Source organism: Spinacia oleracea, chromosome 6, assembly GCF_020520425.1.
Source record: "Spinacia oleracea cultivar Varoflay chromosome 6, BTI_SOV_V1, whole genome shotgun sequence".
In the NCBI taxonomy this organism is placed as follows: Eukaryota; Viridiplantae; Streptophyta; class Magnoliopsida; order Caryophyllales; family Amaranthaceae; genus Spinacia; species Spinacia oleracea.
Genome location: NC_079492.1, coordinates 15,789,584 through 15,810,946, shown reverse-complemented (window position 1 = coordinate 15,810,946; position 21,363 = coordinate 15,789,584). Strand labels below are relative to the sequence as shown.

Sequence of the window (21,363 nt, the reverse complement as noted above, 5' to 3'; positions counted from 1 at the left end):
ATATGTTCGTTATGCCTAAAGCCATACGATACGTTTTTGGCGATCCTCATATTACATCATACATGATAAATTCTTTTGCAGAATAATTCCCAATTGAATTCTATTCATGTAAGTTTAGCTCATCTAGTTTCAGTAGATACTAAATCTAGCTAAATTCTTTGACATATAATATAGGTTAAGAATCTTACTTAGATCCTTTGATGTTTAACTTAGTAAACGCTTATACATAGTTCAGACATCTTTTACTGATTTATTCACATGGGTCGAATATCTCCAATGGAGTATTTCGTGTTTGATTTAGTAAATGCCATTACTTGATCCAAAACAATATTATAAGATCTTTGTAAATAGATCTTAATACCCAGTATGTACTAAGTTTCGCCATGGTCCATCATTGATGAATAATTTCAAATCTAAGTCATTAGCATTTGAATGTTATTTCACAATAGAGAGATATGTGTGATACACATAGGACCAATTAAGTTTTACGTACTCCCACTAAACTTCTTATATATCTATAAGAATCATGTACATTTTATGAAACTAAAATACTTATTAGCTTCACTAAAATATAGTTATAATTCCCAATTGCTTGCTTAAATCTGTACTTAGATTTTATAAACTAGCTTTCCTTTTCAAGCATTTATTTGGATCCACAAATCCTATGACATACCATGTACATAGTTTATCCCAACATTTTATTGAGGAATTGTTTTGTCATCCAATTGCCATATGTACCAATATGCAATCATTGCTTGATTTATAGACTTGAGCATTACGATTATGCATGAGGTTTCAACACAATCCACGCCGTGAATTTGCTTGTAACCTTTAGCAACTAATCTAGCTTTGTGTGTGAACACAATTTCATGTTTGATGGTTTTTATCCTTAAAACAAACTTGCAACCAATAGGTGTGAAACTATTCTTGCAAATCAACAAAATTTCAATTTTGTCATCAAAACATTGAGTATGTTTTATGGCCTCTAACCATTTAAAACATTTGAGTCTATATATGGCCTCTAACCATTTTAGGGAATCTGGGTTTCGTCATAGCTTTCTTACAGGTCACAAACTCATTAATCTACATGATAATAGTTTGACTGCAAGTTGTAGGTTTCTTCACTATCTAATAGAAAAATTGCATAGTTTCAGTGACCTGAACTCCATGTTTCTTCACTATAGAAGAATCTCATAGTTTCAGTGATTTGAACTCTATGCCTACTTCGGTATAGAACATCAAACAACAGAATATCAATAGCCACTTGAAAGTCCTTTGAATATTCTGTTCTCCTTGAAGCACTTGTAAAGTCTTCTAAGAGAAGTCTATTCTTTAAAGCCACTTCTAAAGTCCTTAAAGAATAAGTTCGGGTTTTCTGAAGCACTTCGAAAAGCCTCCGGAATGTCCGTTTATGTTTGTTGTTCGCCTCGAAGACTTTCGAGGTCTATTTTCTCCCACTTGTCATTTTGGAAACGAATCTCCAAAAGGACATTATTTCGAGCAAACAAACATTATGTTCTCTAAAATTCGTGGTAGAAACAATACCTTTGTGTCTCATTTGAATAAATCACAATGAAACATATATCTAGACTTGGGCCTTAGTTTGTTGAATAACAAACACTAAGCTCCCACTGAGTTTAGGAACTCTTTAGATATATTATGAAAAGATATTCTGAAATTACTTTTCAATAGCTTTGACGAATTTGGTTTAGTTTGGTGGTATTTGAGCATTTTGTTTTAGAAATTATAGGAAAAGTCTTTATGATTCATCATTAATCGAATCAAGTACTAATTGACTTCGATTATTCCAACTAAGATATGCCATATCTTATGGACCTAGATTGTGAAATTACAACACAGAATCATGGATGATCATATTTGGTCTCAAGTAATCATCAACATGATCTAACCTAGATCTTTATGATTTCTTGCCAAGTGGATTTTATACTTTTGAATCTTTGAACTAGCCAAACAAATTCAACTTATATCACATTTGAGTAAATAAACCTATATTCACTCAAATTCATGTGAAATAATAAAGTCATAAAATCTTTCTTTAGCTTTGAACTCTATTGTCTAGGCGTTCTAACAATAGTTCATATCTTTTGTTACTTTCAACAAGTAAGACTAGTTGTCTTAAATGATCTAGAAATCAATCAACTTTCAAAAGTCCATCAAAATAGAGCTTTTGAATGTTAACTTGTTGATATGGTCTAAGCAACAATGCCAAAGATTAGTGGAACTCAAATCAAGGGGTTGATTTGAATCTAGTAAAGTTCTTATTGTTAAAGAGTTGTTTGTTTTAATCAAGCATATTGACTCAACCCGTAAATGACCATTTCATTCAAATAAACAAACAAAGGTTGTTTTTGTTTTTCTTGAATGTGAGTCTTTCTGTGTTTGAAAACAGAAATTTAGGTATGTTGATTATGGAACAAAATAGCCATTTAGTTCCAGCCTTGAAAGGACTTAAAACAAACTAGATGACCCTACAACTAATGTAGCATTGCCATGCTTCATTTCCCATTTGTAGGCCATTAGTGTAGCCTAGCTTCCATTGTTTGAGTTATTACCGAAGTAAGAACCTCAAGCGGTATATGATACCAAGGAAGTTTGATTGCTAGGACACTTCTCTTTAAACATAAACTTATAGGTAGAAACAGAATCGTAAATTCCTTCCATTTGTTCCTTTGTGTCCTATTTCTTGTACCCTTTCTTAAGAATTGAATTCTTTAGTGTTGACTTTTATACTTTGTTAGACATGTCTAATGTCATCAACAAGGTTCTTTACCATTTTAATTTATGTTGAATATTTTGTTTCAACTAGATGATCTTACCAGAAGCTTCTAAAGTTCTCTAAGTATCGATCTATTCAAATGTCTAAGGACTAGACGCATTCGAGAATTAAATGAAAAAAAAGATTTTAGGTTGTTAACCATTGGTAAAGCTGAGCGTTTAAACTCAATGCTTTATGATCTCAAAACTACATTGTATTTTGAATTCACAAGCACCAATTGGTTTGCCATTCGATTTTGATATTCGAAAACAACCATAAAAGTCGCTAAAAGAAACGTACATTTTAAACTGTTCATTTTCTCTCATTTTCGTGAATCGTTCTTGGATTCACTACCAATCGAGGAAATTTACTGTTACCTTTCTAAAAGGATTTATTGCAGTGCAAGATATTTAATTATAAACAATAATTAAAACATACATTGAAGCATGCCAAGTCTAAACATTTATCATGAATAATAACTTGAAAATGAAAGCAATCATGCAATTTAAACAAGTCATTAGCATTTTATTCGAATTATGTGTTCCGGCAGGTGTGAATAAAATGATTCCAAGACCCTAAAACCATTGAAGAATTAAGCACAGTTTGTCGACTCAATTCTAAAACATTTTAGGTAAGCAAAAGCCTTTTGCTAATAGTCTAGAAACTACTCTTGGTTGATAGGTACGTCTAAGAACTTATTAGGTAAACCTATCGATTTTGCCACGACATAAAAGGACTCCTTACTTATATCGTTGAGTTTCACCAAAACTAACATGTACTCACAATTATTTGTGTACCTTGCCCCTTTAGGACCAATAAGTAACACCTCGCTGAGCGAAAACTATTACTAGGTTGATGTAAAGGATATCCAAGCAAGTGTATATTTTGGCATGGCACCTTTTAACTCAATTTTTAAGTTTGGAACTTAAGGCTCTTACTATGTTGGTTAGATTTTAAGTGAACTAAAATCCTTAATCATGCAACATAATCAAGCCATAATCTCATGCATAATTAAGACATATTTAAAGCAATAAATAACTTAAAACATGCATAAGATAAATGTGATCTAGTATGGCCCGACTTCATCTTGAAGCTTTAACTTCAAAGTCCGTCTTGAAAATCTCCGTGGGAGGCACCATTTTCTTCAAATAGGATAAGCTATAATTAAAACTAATTACAACTATTTGATGGTACGCAGACCATATTTGAATTGAAAAACAACTTTGGTACTTTAGACCAATTACATTCAAATTAATGGTACGCAAACCATATTTTCTATCCTATTTGGGCCATACTAGTCACTTCATAACCGGCAAAACAGTACATATACAATATATACCATTCACCCATTCATTATCATGAATGGCCCACATAGCTGGTTAGTAAAACACATTATGCATTACGTAAACATTTGCATCAATTAATCAAGGGCACCAATAATCTACCAATTATTCAGTCCTTATTAATTCTAATCAAGTTGTTTTAACCTTAAGGATTTGTAGACCTAATCAAGAGTTTATGACTAAAAGCGCTCCCACTTAAACCAATAAATTCATATGCTTTACTAATTTTAAACATAAAAATGTATTTCTAGTCTAACCGGAAACATACAAATTTAATTAAAATTTAAAGCTCATATAAATTTATAATTGAATCCAAAAAGTTTAATTTAATTTCAGTCGTATTTAAATTAATTCATGATTTTAATTTTAGTAAAATAATTAGAATAAATAAAATTTATTATAATTACAATATTCAAAATTAAAATCCAAGAAAATAATTTAAATTATTAATTTTAAAATTAATTAAAATTACGTAAACTGAAAATTTCAAATTAAAATTTCAAAACGATCTAATCGCAACGCAACCACCTCACGCATCGCACGCCCATGGGCCACACGCACACAGCCATCGCTGGCCATGTGCGCACAGCCCATGCGCTGCGTCGCATAGCTGCTGCTGCTATCCTTCGCAAGCCATCGCGCGAGCTGGTGCTCGCTGCGCGCACGCCGGCGCTCGATGCACGCGAGCTAGCGCTCGCTGCGCGCGCTCGATGCACGCGAGCTAGCGCTCGCTGCGCGCGCTCGATGCACGCGAGCTAGCGCTCGCTGCGCGCGCTCGATGCACGCGAGCTAGCGCTCGCTGCGCGCGCTCTCCAGCGCTCGCTGTGCGCGCTCGCCAGCGCTCGCTGCGCGAGGCATCGACGCTGGGCGCAGCACTCGTGGAACGCGAGCTTGCGCTCGCTGTGCGCGAGGCTGCGCGCGCTTGCGCGAGGCAGTGCGCGTAGTGGCGCAGCTCGCTTGCTGCCCACACGCGACTGCCGTGCCTTGCCTTCGCCCATGCCCATTCGTCCATTGCTCATAGCCCACGACGCAAGGCAGGGCTGCTGCTTTGTGCTCGTGCACCATGGCCTTGCTCATTGCATTCGTGCCGCATGGGCGACGAGCTCCCTTGCTCGTCGTCACATGCCCGCACTATACAACACCCCTTAAGGGTAACACGTAGCGTCCATTGCTTTGTGCGTGCAAGTTATATGAGCGAATCGCATAAAATTTAAAAATTTATATTTAAAATTAATGACAAATTAATAAATAATATTAATTTCATAATTTTAGGGCGAAAAATCGAAAATTTATTATTCAATTGATTTCCGATTAACATGGATTCAAGTCTAGGTCATAAAAATTCAAAATTTATCATAAATTTACAATTTTTATGGTGATTTTTAATCATAGGTATCTAATTAAATTATAATTAATTATGAAAATCAAATTAATTCTAAATTATTCTAATTTTCAACAAATTAATCATAATTACAAATTAGATTGCATAATTAACAAGGCTAGGCATTCAAACTTGTTAAACATATACAGTGGGTCAATCAAAAATTCAAGATTTATCAACAAGAATCACAAATATTTAATTTAACATCTTAAATTTACGAAATTTTGCATTCGAAAAACTAAAACCTTCGAAAAGTCATAGTTAGGCTTCGAATTTGAGAATTCTGGGTTGGGCCGAAAAATACTACTTTTGTCAAAATTTTAGAATGCCTTTTACATGCGGAATTGACACAAAAATCACTCGATTTGGATGAGTAACGAAGAAACTGCCGAAAAACTGCGTACGAATAATTAAATAAACGCAATTTGCAATTAATTAACAATTACGAAAATTAATCACCCCTTTTAATTCTTACAAATTTGTAATATTTAACCATGTTCATGCAATTTAGATTATGAAAATAATAAGAGGCTCGTGATACCACTGTTAGGTTATGATACATATGACAATTCATAAATCATGCGGAAACAACCATTAAGCCAGGAATACATATTATTTACACATAATCATTTAGCATAGTTTAGATGCATACTCTTTGTTGCGTGCCTTCCCTAGCTGCGCCCGAACCGAACAAGAACAAGTCTTTAGGACTCCAAGTGTCGTCCTTCCGTAGATAGTCCACAGCACGTCCGGATCCGCCTTAAGATTGACCAACTAGAATCGCCCTTAAGGTACTATTAATTTTCGGCACTTTTAGGCAAGATGTGTGACTGAATTTTTCTCTCAAAAACTCACTTTGAATACTTGAAAACTCGTTGTAAATATGTGACCCTAGGCACTTATTTATAGAGTTTATGGAAAGGAATTATAATCCTATTAGAATACAAATCTATTTAATTATAACCCTACTAGGATTCTAATTAAACAAAGTTTATCTATTAGGATTAGATTTAATCATATTACGAATCCCGGTAGCCTTAGGATTCCGAGTAACACACACGAGTGGCGCACAAGCACCGCACGCCCGCACGCAGGCCTTGCGGCCCCACGCCGAGCGCACAGCGCAAGGCCCACTGTCGCAGCCTTGTCCGCGTGCGCGCCCAAGCTACGGCTGGGCCTGGCTTTTGCGCTGGGCCTGGTCGTATGCTTGGCGTGTGGTTGTTGCGCTTGGCTTGCTGGGCGATGGCCCGGCTTCGTGCTGGGCCTTTGTCTGGCAGGCCTCGTCCGATGCTAATTCGTACGGTACGCTTCCGATTAAATTCTCGATTCCGGAATTCATTTCCGATACGAACAATATTTAATATTTCCGATTCCGGAATTAATTTCCGTTTCGAACAAATATTTAATATTTCCGTTTCCGGAATTATTTTCCGATTCCGATAATATTTCCGATTCTGGCAATATTTCCGTTTCCGGCAATATTTCCGTTTCCGGCAATATTTCCATTTCCGATAATTTTTTCCGATACGTACCATGTTTCCGTTTCCGGCAACATCTACGTCTTGGATAATATTTATATTTCCGATACGATCCATATTTCCGTTTCCGGCAATATCATCGTTTCCGGAGTATTCTTTTCTTGCCTGTGACGATCTCAGCTCCCACTGAAACCAAGATCCGTCGATTCCGAATATCCATAGATGGAGTATTTAATGCCATTAAATACTTGATCCGTTTACGTACTATTTGTGTGACCCTACGGGTTCAGTCAAGAGTAAGCTGTGGATTAATATCATTAATTCCACTTGAACTGAAGCGGCCTCTAGCTAGGCATTCAGCTCACTTGATCTCACTGAATTATTAACTTGTTAATTAATACTGAACCGCATTTATTAGACTTAACATTGAATGCATATTTGGACCAAGGGCATTATTTCCTTCATATATATGCTTAGATAGTTAGATATATATATCAAATGAGGTGGTTAAGTTATTCTTTAGTTGGGTTACTTCGGGGAAATGATTTTCATGTTTATTCTCTATTGTTTATTCTGATTTTTTACAATATCACAACTTAGATAGTAATTTCTTGCATGACTTGTGATAATTTAGGTACTCAACTTGAAGTATAAAACATTTGCCAAATTGCTTATATTTATCTTACAATTGATGATCAAATTATTAAGAGCTAGGGTTGCAGTTAAATGTTCAAGGGTATGAAGATTCGACCTTTGCTACTTTGCGGAGACACAAATGCTCACGCCAACTACTAAATAGTATTTTTTATTGTGCGAATATTTAAGATATACTCATGTTGAAATTAATTGACACATTTTGTGGAATTTTGTATATGGGCTTTTCTTCGGTTATTTATTTCATGTTAATATGTGTACCATTATTTTGAATTAACACTACTGCACTAGGATATGACTATCAATGATATGACGAGGCTCTCATCTATGTTCATCTTTGCAACCTTTTTCTCAATTTTAAGAATTTTGTAGATTCCAACAATGATAAATTGATAGGGGATCCGTACACTGATACGGTTATGGATGAAAGTGATAGTCTTATGCTAGCAATTGGAACCAAAACTGATTTGGGTTCAAAGGCTCATTTTGTGTGCATGGTGACTTGGATTGAGTGAGCTCGTTATATGGTCCTTATTATCAAGGTGGTACGTTAATCAAACTGGTCCGTTTAATCACATTGGTCCGCTTGTTTAAACAGATTGTACGCACTTATTATTTTTAATTGCTTTGGTTAAAGTCGGTTTAATAAAGGGATATTTGTTTAAATCCCCAATTTAAATTCAGTCATTACTTAGCTTTGATTATTGCTGTTTGTAAGGAGAGTTTTAAGCCTTTGTAACCTCCAATTTAGTGACTGAATTAGGAGGCTTTAGAGCTTGTAACTGCCAGTTTTAAAGGCTCTTAAATGGCTCTTAATTAGCCGTTTAAAGCTCTTGTAGCTGTTGGTTTTTGGCTATTTATAGTCAGCTTCTTGATTGGAATAAACAACCAACTGGATGATTAAAACACTTGTTTGTTACATTTCGAATTATAGTTTGTAATTCAGCTTTTTTTCTTTGCTTTGGACGCGTTTCCTATTCAAAGAACTGATTGTGAGTCAATAGGTCTTGTCTTGCATTCACGATCAACGAGTTAAAGGTCTACCTTGTTAATCAACTATCCTTGTTTATATAACGAGTTTTTAAACTCGTATCATACACCTATTACGAGAATTTAAAGGACACATATTTTTTGTTACGTGAAGATTTAGTAAGTTTAAAAAAAAAAAACTGAACGTCAAGACACTAGCAAAAAGTACTCCATAGTTTGAATAACCCAAAAGGCTAGAAACCATAGTGACGTATGAGTAGTAAGTTCCAATAATAGTAAGGTCAAACTATCAAGACTAAAAGGTACACAAAGATTTCCTCCATTCTTATTTAGTTGACACGGTTTGACTTTAGAACTATTCAAACACCATCCTTTGACCGGATTTTTTTATTTATGCGTAAGGTAAAATACAGTCATATGTGATCTTGTTAAACTCGTTTTTATACATATTTTCAAAATATCAACTTTTTATAATTTCATCTTTTGCATAATGATAGATATTAGTGATAAAAAACGTGCATTGGGAACCGTGACTAAAGAAATGTGTGAACTACTCCGTAAATAAGAGTGGAACAAGTATATGAGTAATGACTCCAATTCTGAAAATACAGTCGCAACTCTTGCTTCGCTTAACATACACACCAATCCTCACAATGAGTACTCCCAAAATAAATACAACTTAAAAAGAAAGGACTAAACAGATCTTGTCTAGGTTTGGATTTGGGCCAAATCCAAATGAAAATTCTTTTAGTTGCCAAACAGGTCATTTGGGCCAATTCCATCATTTCAAATGTTTAATGAAAGTTAGAATACCGTTGAACAAATTTAGAAAATGTTTGAATAAATTTAGAACATGTATGAATGAATTTTAAACATGTTTAAATAAATGTAGAACACGGTTGAATAAATTTAGAACATGCTTGAATAATTTTAGAACATGCTTGAATAATTTTAGAACACGCTTGAATCAATTTAGAACATGAGCTTGGAAATTAACATGTATATGTGTTGACTAGGTTCTCTATTCTAAATTTTGAAAGACGGTTGAATAAAGTTAGAACATGGTTGAATAAATTTATAACATGTTTAATAATTTTAGAACATGCTTGAATTAATTTAGAACATGCTTGATTGGATTTTGAACATGGTTGAATAAATTTATAAAATATTTAATAATTTTAGAACATGCTTGAATTAATTTAGAACACGAGCTTGAAATTTCAGAACAAGTATATATGTATATGTGTTGACTAGGTTCCATGTTCTAAATTTAGAACATTGTTGGATAAATTTAGAACATGGTTGAATAAATTTATAACATGAGCTTGAAAATTGAGAACATGGTTGAATAATTTTAGAAAATGCTTGAATTAATTTAGAACATGAGCTTGAAAATTTAGAACATGGTTGAATAAAATTAGAACATGGTTGAATAAATTTAGAACATTGTTGAATAAATTTAGAACATGGTTGAACAAATTTAGAATATGGTTGAACAAATTTAGAATATGCTTGAATAAATTTAGAACATGGGATTAAAAATTTAGAACATTTATATAAGTATATGTGTTGACTTGTTCTAAATTTAGAACATGCTTGAATAAATTTAGAACATGGTTGAATAAATTTAGAATATGGTTAAACAAATTTAGAACATCGTCGAATAAATTTAGAACATGGTTGAACATTTTTAGAACATTGTCGAACAAATTTAGAACATCGTCGAATAAATTTAGAACATGAGCTTAAAAATTTAGAACATGGTTGAATAAAATTAGAACATACTTGACTAAATTTAGAACATGGTTGAACAAATTTAGAACATCGTTGAATAAATTTAGAACATCGTTCGATAAATTTAGAACATGGTTGAATAAATTTAGAACATGGTTGAATAAATTTAGAACATGGTTGAACAAATTTAGAACATCGTTGAATAAATTTAGAACATGGTTGAATAAATTTAGAACATGAGCTTGAAAATTTTGAACATGGTTGAACAAATTTAGAACATGGAGAGTGTAAAAGTGTTCTTACCGTAAGAAGTGTTCTTACATAAGGAGGTGTTCTTACCGGATCCCTCCATATATATATATATATATATATATTTTTCCCGAATCCAAGCCGTACCCGTTTTTAGAAATTTTCGTTTTGCCGTTTTTCGTCCCCGTACCCGTATTCGTTCCCGTATCCGTATCCGTATCAGTGCTACCTAGACCATATATCACATAAAGTGAATTTAAAGTGCAACCTACTTCCTCCGTTCTTTTTTAGTTGACACATTTTGACTTTTGACACTATTCATATAATATACTTTGACTATCAATTGTGATTTATACTTAAGAAGAATGTAGTATTGTGAGTCTTGTTACAATTGTTTCGCTGTATAGATCTATAATATTAGGTTTTTATAGTTTTTACCATTGATATTTAAAGATATTAATGATTGATATATTGCATTGGCGAACGTGATAAAATAAATGTGTTAACTAAAAGAGATCAGAGGAAGTATTTGATTGTTACATTCAGTCATTTAGAGGGTTGTCTTAGGGTTTACACCATATGATATTTGGTTTTTGTCCCACAACATCAAAATAAAGGAAATGAGAAGAGCAACATAGATATAAATTGAACGGATTTTTCATGAAATACCCCCGAATTATGGCGTAATTCACCAAATGCCCCTCGACTTTCAGAAATTCACCAAATGCCCCTCACAAATGACTTAATACCCAAAATACCCTTACTAATGACGCGCCGTTAGTCCTCCGTTAGCCTAATTTTTAAATTCACCAAATACCCCTATTTTATAACTTATTTCATATAATACCCCTATTCTGAAACTTAATTCACCAAATACACATAACTTAAAATTACCCATTTTGATGCTCAGCGGCTAGTTTTTATGTTTGAAAATTAGCCGTTGCTTATTGTTTGCTTATAAAAACCCCTTTTCTGACTATTTATTGTAGTTTTTCTATTGTTTTGTTAATTTCATATCATTTTTGTCATGAGTTTTCTTTCAAAATCATCATCCACACCCATGAATCCACATATGTAAGAGTCCCAAACAATTTCTAATATTATGGGAGGAAATTTCCATCTGAGGCTCCGATACAACACTCAGTAAGTTTCAATTATGATCCAATAAGTTCAGGCCTCATCCAGTAAAGACAATGCACTTTAGCTGAGCAAAAGGCCAAAAAACCCCATTTTCAAAGGGATCTTATGTAAGTGAAGCTGAAGTAATTCAATCTAAAGCTAACACCTTAATTTTCTTATTGTCCGAATGGTAAAGAAACTAAGAAATCAAGTTCAATAACACATACATTTTTATCACAGCCTCGATTTCAACTTGGATTCATGATGTGAAAATCTTGAGTTTGGAGGCAAATCTTTGTGCCAAGATTCATGTTTTTTCACTGGTTCATGAGCTTTGGAACATACCTTAGTTTCATTTTTTTTTTCTTGTTCCCTCAAATCCAAAAATAGACATTTGTCCATAAATCTGACCATGTCAATAGGACCTAGCTCAAAAGAAAAGTGGGAAAACCTTTATGCCTCGACTGTAAGGTTGAGAGAAAGTTAGGAGATTGAAGAAAGATGTTTGGAGGCAGTAGAGACAGGAGACAAAAGGGAGTTAACGTTAAATATGTGGCATGGAAGCAATAGAAGCCGAGGTAGCTGGAACATATGCGTTAGAATAAAATTAATAAGAGCTTTATTTTTAATCTGTTTGCATATGTTAAAGATATTTCCCATATTGAAAAAGGAATACCTTCCGATTGCATGGTAAATATAATTAATTGGTCACATAAAGAATAAGGTACAAAAGAAGTAGCTATTTTCTTGAAGAGTTGCGACGTTTTGAGGTATTTTAGGAGTGTTTTATGTTTTAGTGTTGTACCGGAGCTTCAGATTGAGTGTTGTATCAGATATTCGGATGTCAAATTTTCTCCCATGATAACAAAATTTATTTGGGACTCTTAAATATGTGGACTCATTGGGTGTGGATGATGATTTTGAAAGAAAACTCATGACAAAAATGATATGAAATTAACAAAATAATAGGAAAACTACAATAAACCGTCAGAAAAAGAGTATTTATAAGCAAACAATAAGCAACGGCTAATTTTCAAACACAAAAACTAGCCGTTGAGCATCAAAATGAGTAATTTTAAGTTATTGGTATTTGGTGAATTAAGTTTCTGAATAAGGGTATTTGGTGAAATAAGTATTAAAATAGGGGTATTTGGTGAATTTGAAAATTAGGTTAACGGAGGACTAACGGCGCATCATTAGTAAGGGTATTTTGGGTATTAAGTCATTTGTGAGGGGCATTTGGTGAATTTCTGAAAGTCGAGGGGCATTTGGTGAATTACGCCAAAATTCGGGGGTATTTCATGAAAAATCCGTAAATTGAAAGCATGGAATTTATTGAAAGATACTTACCTGGACGAGGTCAATGTGCGATCAACTAGGCTCATGGCCTAGGTAGGTGGCCTCCATTGCACTTTGGAGGGGTGCCTGCCTAACATCTTCCCAAGAGGAAGAGTGTACGTCATAATTTGTGATAGTGGGGGCCTGTGTTCGCGCGGCCCCTGTCCAATTCAGTTAATATTTGTCACAATAAGTATTCTACCTGCAAAAAATTTGATTAAAGTTATCAAGTTGCTCCTGCATGTGCCAAATTTTATAGGCTCCATTAGGTTTTGTAATTCTGTGAACATTGACTGTCCATTAATCCATATTTTTAGCAATACTGTAAATCTGTAAGCAATACATATGTTCTGACATATCAATTTGAGAGACCAGAGGTTAATTGTACTATTTTAAAGCTCCATATTCTGGTGTCATTTTCTCAACACAATGATTGCACAGACTCTTTCTATTTAGAGGGCCAGAGGAATCTCTTTATCCGCCACTTTCGGCCCTAATGGCCCAAATGTATTTCATGTTCCTATTAAGCAGAAACTCAAGTGTACAACCAAGAAGTTCAGAAACAAATCTTCTATCAAAAAAACTATGTTCAATAACATTTCTAAGAAGCAACATCCAACAAAAGGCATTGTCACCTTGTAGAATCATTCCCCTTAACACATCGAGTGAAGAAATCTCTTAGTTTAAGGGAATACGGAGTACTACACAAAAAATATGATCTGTAGCTAAAATTTCACAATAAGATATAAGGGAAAGGCAGAAAACTCCCACATCAGTCAAGAAAGTCTGTTATTATCCTCATCACGTAGTCACGCAGTAAGCACAACAGAGCGAACTATTCTTTTGCCTTTTACTAAAGTATAAGTGTGCTCGCTGCATTAAGTGGCACACGTTTATTTTTGGAGGGAGTTCCTTAAAGGAGCTTCCCATAAGCCAAGTGCAAGATTCTTATAAAAGACTATCAACTCTACATCTGTTTGTTTATCAAAGATCAATTTCAAGAACTGTTATCTGATAAGAATAAGTATAGGTATATACTGGGTCTTAGCAAAACGACAGAAAGGCATGCTTTTCATTATTTCGATTTATTTTCTCCCCTCACATAAAGCTTGTTTTTCGTTTTGGAGCAAAAGAGCAAAATTTATTTTACAGGTAAACTTTGATTTGAGCACCAACTCAATCACAGAAAACAGACTAATAAGCTTTTGTAAGTAAACATGTAGTAACTAATACGTAGCAACCTTGCAGCAGCCTCTAAGGCATCATAATACTCAACAAGAGTATAGTCCCTGGTGAAACCATGTCATAAGTAGTGACAATTTTAAGCACTTGATACGAGTTTAAAGAGCAGAAATATGTAAGTGACGGAGTTATTTAGAAAACAAACTTCAATCATAGTAAAGGGCACTAGTGGAAAAACAGTCATTTGCGTCGGTCATTTAAGCCCATTTGCGTCGCACATTGGTGCGACGTAACTGGCTGCGACGCAAATGAAAAAAGTCATTTGCGTCGCACATTTGGGCGACGCAAATAAGAGTCATTTGCGTCGCAGATTAGCTAACCTGCGACGCAAATGACCTTTTTTTAACATGCTGAAAAGTCATTTGCGTCGCACATTAGCTAAAGTGCGACGCAAATGACTTTTCAGCATGTTAAAAAAAAGGTCATTTGCGTCGCACATTAGCTAAAGTGCGACGCAAATGACTTTTCAGCATGTTAAAAAAAAGGTCATTTGCGTCGCAGTTTAGCTAAACATGCGACGCAAATGACTGTTTTTATTTAAAAAAAATTGAGCTACACGTTTTATATTTTATGCTATATAGTGCATAAAGTATAAAATGTGCAGCTCATTTCTTAATTTTAATTAACTATAGTTCATGAATTAACAAAAATACTCATAACATAGGGGTGCAAATAATATCTTGCAATACATACCAAAATAAAGCCAAAATCAAAACACCCTAAAAAACAAGTGTCAAAAGTTTTAACTGATCCTACAAGTCAGCAACGGCATCATATCTTTTAACAAGTCAGCAACTCCAGAGCTTGCTTCATATCAATATCACTTGGAGCCAAGGTCTGCATTTGCGACAAAAAAAGTTACAGCATGGGAGGGACAGTGTAGGGATAGTGTAAGAGTGCAGCGTGGCAGACATCATCTCTGTCCAGCAAAACAAGCCACCTGCAGCTTAAAAGCTGGGTGACTTGTGTGTCGTAAATCTACTATAATACTTTCATGTTTCCTCATAGTTCCAGTTGCTTTTTAAACAAACTCACCCTAATGCCCACACTCAGAATTTCGTAGGCAAAAAGGCTCATACAAGTTCTAAGCAACTAAAGTTCCAGGAAAATCAATTGACAGTAATGCATAATCAGTTCCAGCAATTGACAGTAATACATAATCAGTTCTCATAAACATATGTACAATGACATGTGCATAGAGTACAAGCCTATTAGTGTTCAGTTGACAAGCTGCATCCAATTGTATGAATTTTCCTCAAATGTTATTTCTTCAAGTGAACTAAAAAGCATCTTAGAAGAATGCGGTGGGGGATTATAACACCAAATGCACTCATACCACGTACATCAAAATTACAATAAACAAAAACAAGGCATCATACCCAGTAAAAAGCTCCCCTGAAGAATGAATGCACTTCACATAGTCTGCATTACGCCAGAAACGACTCATTGTTGGAAGTGATCTTTCCCTGAGAATGCTAAAAAACTCTGCATTAATATTCACAATTGCTCTTGTAGCTGCATAGTAAGCCTTCCAACCATCAGCTGGTCTGACACTATCTTGTTCCACAGTAAAATCCTAGAAAAAACAATGGAAGGAAATTGAAGCATGTAGAAATTAGAATATGAAAAGTCTATAGTCTGAGATACCACAAATGCAACAAATACTAAATAAAAGATGCATAAGCTGAAATAAGGCATCCATTTTTAAGAGCAGGGAAATTACTTACAGTTAAACATAAAAATTAACTACAACACTCTATATCTTTCCTAGGTCTAGGCGTAAGTTCAAAGAAGCATTAATGCATGCACATAAATCCAGTTTTTGTACCATGATAGTGATTAATCTCAAAGACAAAAATCAAACATTTAAAAGCCCCCAAAGCTTGAGTTTTGTCTCAGAAGGAAGGCTGCAAATTTGTCTCGAAAACAAGGATAACTTGCTGTAAAGTTCTTATGATATTCCATGATTTATGATCTGAAAGAAACCCCATTCTTTACAGGATTCCAAAAGAGAGGACAAAGAAGATGGAATTGGTGTTTTGGAGAGGTCCAAGATTGAAAGCTTTAGAGAACTCTGGGATTGAGACATTCTTCTAGTCTAGGAAAAGACAAAAAGGTATGGGATTGAGACTTTAGACTCTAACATATAGTTGTGTACTTGTGTTGAAAATTTCATAAGGCAATCATCTAAGATAATGGGACGTTCACCTGTGAAAAAGTCCGGGTCTAGTAGAGTCGTTCTTCTTACCCAAAAAAAGACGGAGTTATAATTTAGGACTAGTTCTTTAGGCTTCACAAAGAATATGATAAGAATGTAAATCCCTCAAGCTTAATGCAGTATCATTTGATTTGGTGAATTTAGGTAAGAAATTTAAAGACAACAAATAAAACGAAAGAAGAAAATAGCTTGGCAGAAAACAATTATTAATTGAGGTATGCAAATTAAATTATTATTAGTGTGATTGATGACCATATCAATGTTTGTCAGGAACAGAAAAATGAATACCTTGAAGTTGCAAGAAAACAACGAAAGACAAGAATTTAACTCAATAATAATCGAAACAACCACCAAACCTAATATGAGAAGAGGGAGAAACAAAATACCTTGGATCTCAATTCACACATAGAACTTTGCAACGGTTACGGCGGTCTGCACATGCTATAGAAATCAGAAATTAATTAACACAAATAGAGACCGACCAAGACTTGTAGCACCAGATAGAGACAAGAAAAGCCATCACAATACATTTAGACGAAAAAATCAGAACTTAATTCAAAAATTAGATATTTAAACATGATCATATAAACATGATCAGGCCTTCAGCATCTTCCAAGCTACTCCTGCACGGTAATATCCCTTAAACCAATATGGTCTCAGGCTAATACACAACTGTGCATCAGTGAGTGCAAGATCGCCCTTGTTCAAGCCGGAAAAGCAAAGGCTCCTGTTGCAGAACACTGTCGCACATGCTGCCTTCATCCTTATAGCCTATCTAGTTAAAGAATGAAAAGAAACATATTATTCAGATTGCTGCTTCATATTTTCACAACATCCTTAGAAGAAAATCTAACAAACAGATACTGATATACAGGCACCAAATAACCACATCAGTTACTCTTTAAGACAATTAGTCAAGCGAAAAAATTCCAAATTGTTAACAACATTTGATAACTAACATAATATATGAATGTTCTGATGGCAGGATAGCAGCTCCACTCCACTCGACCACTCCCATTCCCCAAGCCCATTGAGCAAGACTCAGCGGCAAAATCTAAGCGTTAAATTTTAAAGTTAACCCTAGAGATTCAAAGCTAAAGCAAACTTTATGAAAAATCAAAAAGTATTACGAAACTTACCCTGAGTTGATTAGGGAAATTTTCAAGCAAAAAACACTTAAATCAGTTTCCAAACAAAGGTTCATAATTTTATAGCACCAATGCTAATGTAATTTTCATGAAACGTGTTCTTCCGCAAACAAAACAAAACCAAAACAAACATAATTATTATAAAACAGTAGAATTAGCATTAAAGGCACAACACAATGACCATTAGCAACTTACATTCACCACAGAAACTCAAAAAATCTCAATATCACTACAAAAAATCACAGAGAAATTATAATCAAAGACCAATATACATCGACACGTACATTTCAGATCAAGAATAAAGATTTCCGTCCAAAAAACTAGCATTTCAATAATATAAATCGGCACAAACTATAAAAAATCCCAAATTGTTAACAACATTTGATAACTAACATAACCCTAAATTTATAAGAACCAGGACCTCAAATTAAGCAAAGTCGTCTTCTCCAGCTAGATTTAATTTTACACGCAATTTACATAAAAGCACAAATATCAAAACCCTAATTCAATTCGTTCCATCTAATAATTGGAAAAATTAGCCTAAATTTTCTGCACAATAAACTTACTAGGCTCAACTAATTAAAGGAAATTCAATTTAATGACCAATCAAAGCGGGAGAATTAAAGTAAACCAACCTTGAGAAAGAAAAGAGGAGTAACAGAAGATTTGGTCGGCCGAAAGGGAGGACGACAACCTCTGACCTATGGCAGAGGCAAGTAGGTGGTAGCGGCGGCGAGAAGCGGGATCTACCGGCGAGCAGAGTAGTGCGGTGGATGGTATGGTGAGAGGAAGCTTTGAACTGCACATAACCCTTTCGTACTTGCGTCACGGAGCTGAGCCTTTCCCGACCTTGACCATGAGCACTAAGATGCAGGAGGAGGGTGAACGCGGCAGGGTGGAGGAGGAGGAAGAACATACGGCAGTGAGAGGAGGAGGAGGGTGAACGACGGTGAGAGAGTGAGCGATGGAGGAATTTTTAATTTAGGGTTCTCGATTTAGGGTGAACGCACGCAGTTATGAGAATTTTAGAAGTTGAGTCATTGCATCGCACATTTACAAATCTGCGACCCAAATTTCAATTCATTGCGTCGCAGGTTTGTAAATCTGCGACGCAGATGACTATGTGATGCTTGGAACAGTCATTTGCGTCGCAGATCTATAAAACTGCGACACAATGATAAAGTTTTAGACTAAAATTTTTCAATTGCGTCCCGAATTTATAAGTGCGACGCAAATTCAGCGATGCAAATGAACACTTTTCCACTAGTGGGGAAAAGAAACTCACACAAAGAGGAGACAAGACAAGGAGGGACCAAAATCTGATATTCGAAACTATTTCTCAAGTTTTTTGCATCATCTCTGTGCAAAAGCCATGCTATTCTCCCATATCCCTGCCTCATTCTCTTCAACGTTCATCACTGATAGTACAACTGGCCCACTGCAGTACTGCACTCACTGGTAATTAAAAGAAAAGAGTTAGATTGTCTGTTCCCACCAGGAAACCGTTGGATAGACCGATAGATACGAGTATACTGGAAACAAATATGTACAAGAAAGTATCATTAAAAGTATTGAGAGTAAAGCCACTGCTCCAATAACCTGGAACCAAAAGCTTTGCACATGGAAAAACATCAAACTCAAAAGCTCGAAAAAATTTGGACCATTTCTCGATTTGTGCGTGTCATCCTTGCACAGGGGCCATGCTAATCTTCTCTGTATCGTTCCAATTTTATCAGATGTCACCGAAGAGACAATGCTTATGTGATGCAAGAACATTATAAACAAAAAGGTACTTTTATGTACTTTGAATGAGGGATTTAAATTGAACATGTTACTCCCCCAAAAACTCAACTCTCCAATAATAACCTAACACTAAGTAGTTTATCCTCTGAAAAAAAGAACTTCAGGTTACCCAGGCCAACTACATCTCATCTTATCCTCCTCCCTTTTCATTTAGTTTTTTTATTCAATCTTCCAAGTACACCCACCAACCGAGTAAATTTAATGGTGTGCCAATTCTATTCCTGAAGGGAAGTATTGAATGATTCACCATGTAAAGTGATGGACTAGTTCTATCAAATATGACCATTTGTTAGAATTGTCTGTAGAGGATGCCACAGCAAATCAAGTTTCAAGAAGATGCATAAATAACAAAGCAACAGCAATAAATTGCTTGGGTTATACATATAACCCATACAATGCACAACATCATTTTCATCTTATCATTCTTGCACATAAATCATGCTTACTTTCCAGAATTATTCCATGTTTATCAGATGTATATATTACATAGCTCCAGAGGAAAAGGCATGGGTTGATTATAGATTAATCCTTTTTTCCCCCTTGAGTAAGACAATTAGACAACAGCGTCAGAAAAATATACAAAAAAAGAAGGGAAGATATAATGCCACATTGTCACTGGTTACTGGCCTAAACGACAGATCAGTTACCACAATGACACTTAAGAAAGCCTGTCCAACAACAGAAACTGATCTTTAGGGTGGTTAAGTCTGATGGCTTCGGAAGCACAGCGAGGAAATGCTCCATGTGGAACAAACAAAAGCACACTTTTCATTCATGCAGTCATTACTGAAGTTCTGGAGAGACTAAACTAAGGTCCCCCTCCCAGAACAAAAACAAAAAAAAGAGGTTATCCTCTCAGTCCTTGGTTTGCACTTGACACCTGATAGCTTGATATATGTAGTCATCTGGTTTTTCAGAGAGGTGGTAGTAATGATAATTGCAGAAGCTAGAGCATTTATCAACAGTGTTTTCTGGAAAAATAAATTGCCACCGACTTCGCAGTGTGTTATCAGCAATAGAAAATCATAAACCATCTACAACTTTTCTGGTTTCTCATCGAAGTTTGTGTTAAAACCTTTGATTTACAGTAGTCAATATGAGGCGATGCATGAACAAAAACTAATTTACAATCTTAGAAGAAAAGAAAATAGGAGAAACAGTTCTAAAGGAGCTTCCCATAATCCAAGTGCAAGACATACAAAGACCAATTTCCTAAACTTTAACATCATGCAGCATATCTACATATGTGACAATCATCAAAAACCAAGTGCTACACAATCAAAAGCAAAAATGCAAAAAAGTATTGAGAACTGAGGAGGAATATGGGCTTCAATTCCGTTTTCCCTTTAACCAGCCTTAAACATATAAGTAAACAACATGGAAGAACAGTCAAATTCTAGCCTAGATTATATGCTATAGTTTTAAGTTCTTAAATTCAGGCAGATGTCATATGAAGTGTAGGCAGTTTTCTGATAAAATGTCCGTAAAAATCCAATCTCTTGGCCCTTGCACTTGTCAAGAAAACTCAAATTGCCAAGAGACATCCTACGAACCTTAAGGAAATGGGATTTAGAAGCTTTGAATCGTAAGAATTATCCAACAAACCACAAAATCAAATACCGCCAGTTAATGATGTCAGGTAGTGGTCATTGGTTAAGTGGAAGTAATGGGTAAAGTACAAATGTACAATTACACTAGCTCTTTTCCCATTAGCTTCAGGACCAATCATAAGCAGTAATTAGATGAATACTCAGTAACATGACCAGTGATTAATCAGCATATAAATACTAAAAAGAGGGCAACTAAGTTTATAGGGTGAAGGTATGCTACGATATTCATATCTTCGGGAGCTTATTTATTAGTAAATTGAACCCAAAAAAATGAACTCCT

At 35.0% G+C, this 21,363-nt stretch overlaps 3 non-coding genes across 3 annotated transcripts; 2 read left to right on the top strand and 1 right to left on the bottom strand.

The window, feature by feature from the left end:
- Positions 1-13,066: 13,066 nt before the first annotated feature.
- On the top strand, positions 13,067-13,226 carry LOC130464538 (U1 spliceosomal RNA). Its single transcript, XR_008924939.1, has one exon. It is a non-coding gene; the product is annotated as a U1 spliceosomal RNA (small nuclear RNA).
- A 643-nt stretch (positions 13,227-13,869) lies between these two features.
- Positions 13,870-13,987, top strand: LOC130464774 (U5 spliceosomal RNA). The gene has a single exon (XR_008925124.1). It is a non-coding gene; the product is annotated as a U5 spliceosomal RNA (small nuclear RNA).
- A 5,332-nt stretch (positions 13,988-19,319) lies between these two features.
- On the bottom strand, positions 19,320-19,422 carry LOC130464443 (U6 spliceosomal RNA). The gene has a single exon (XR_008924857.1). It is a non-coding gene; the product is annotated as a U6 spliceosomal RNA (small nuclear RNA).
- Between the last annotated feature and the right edge of the window lie 1,941 nt (positions 19,423-21,363).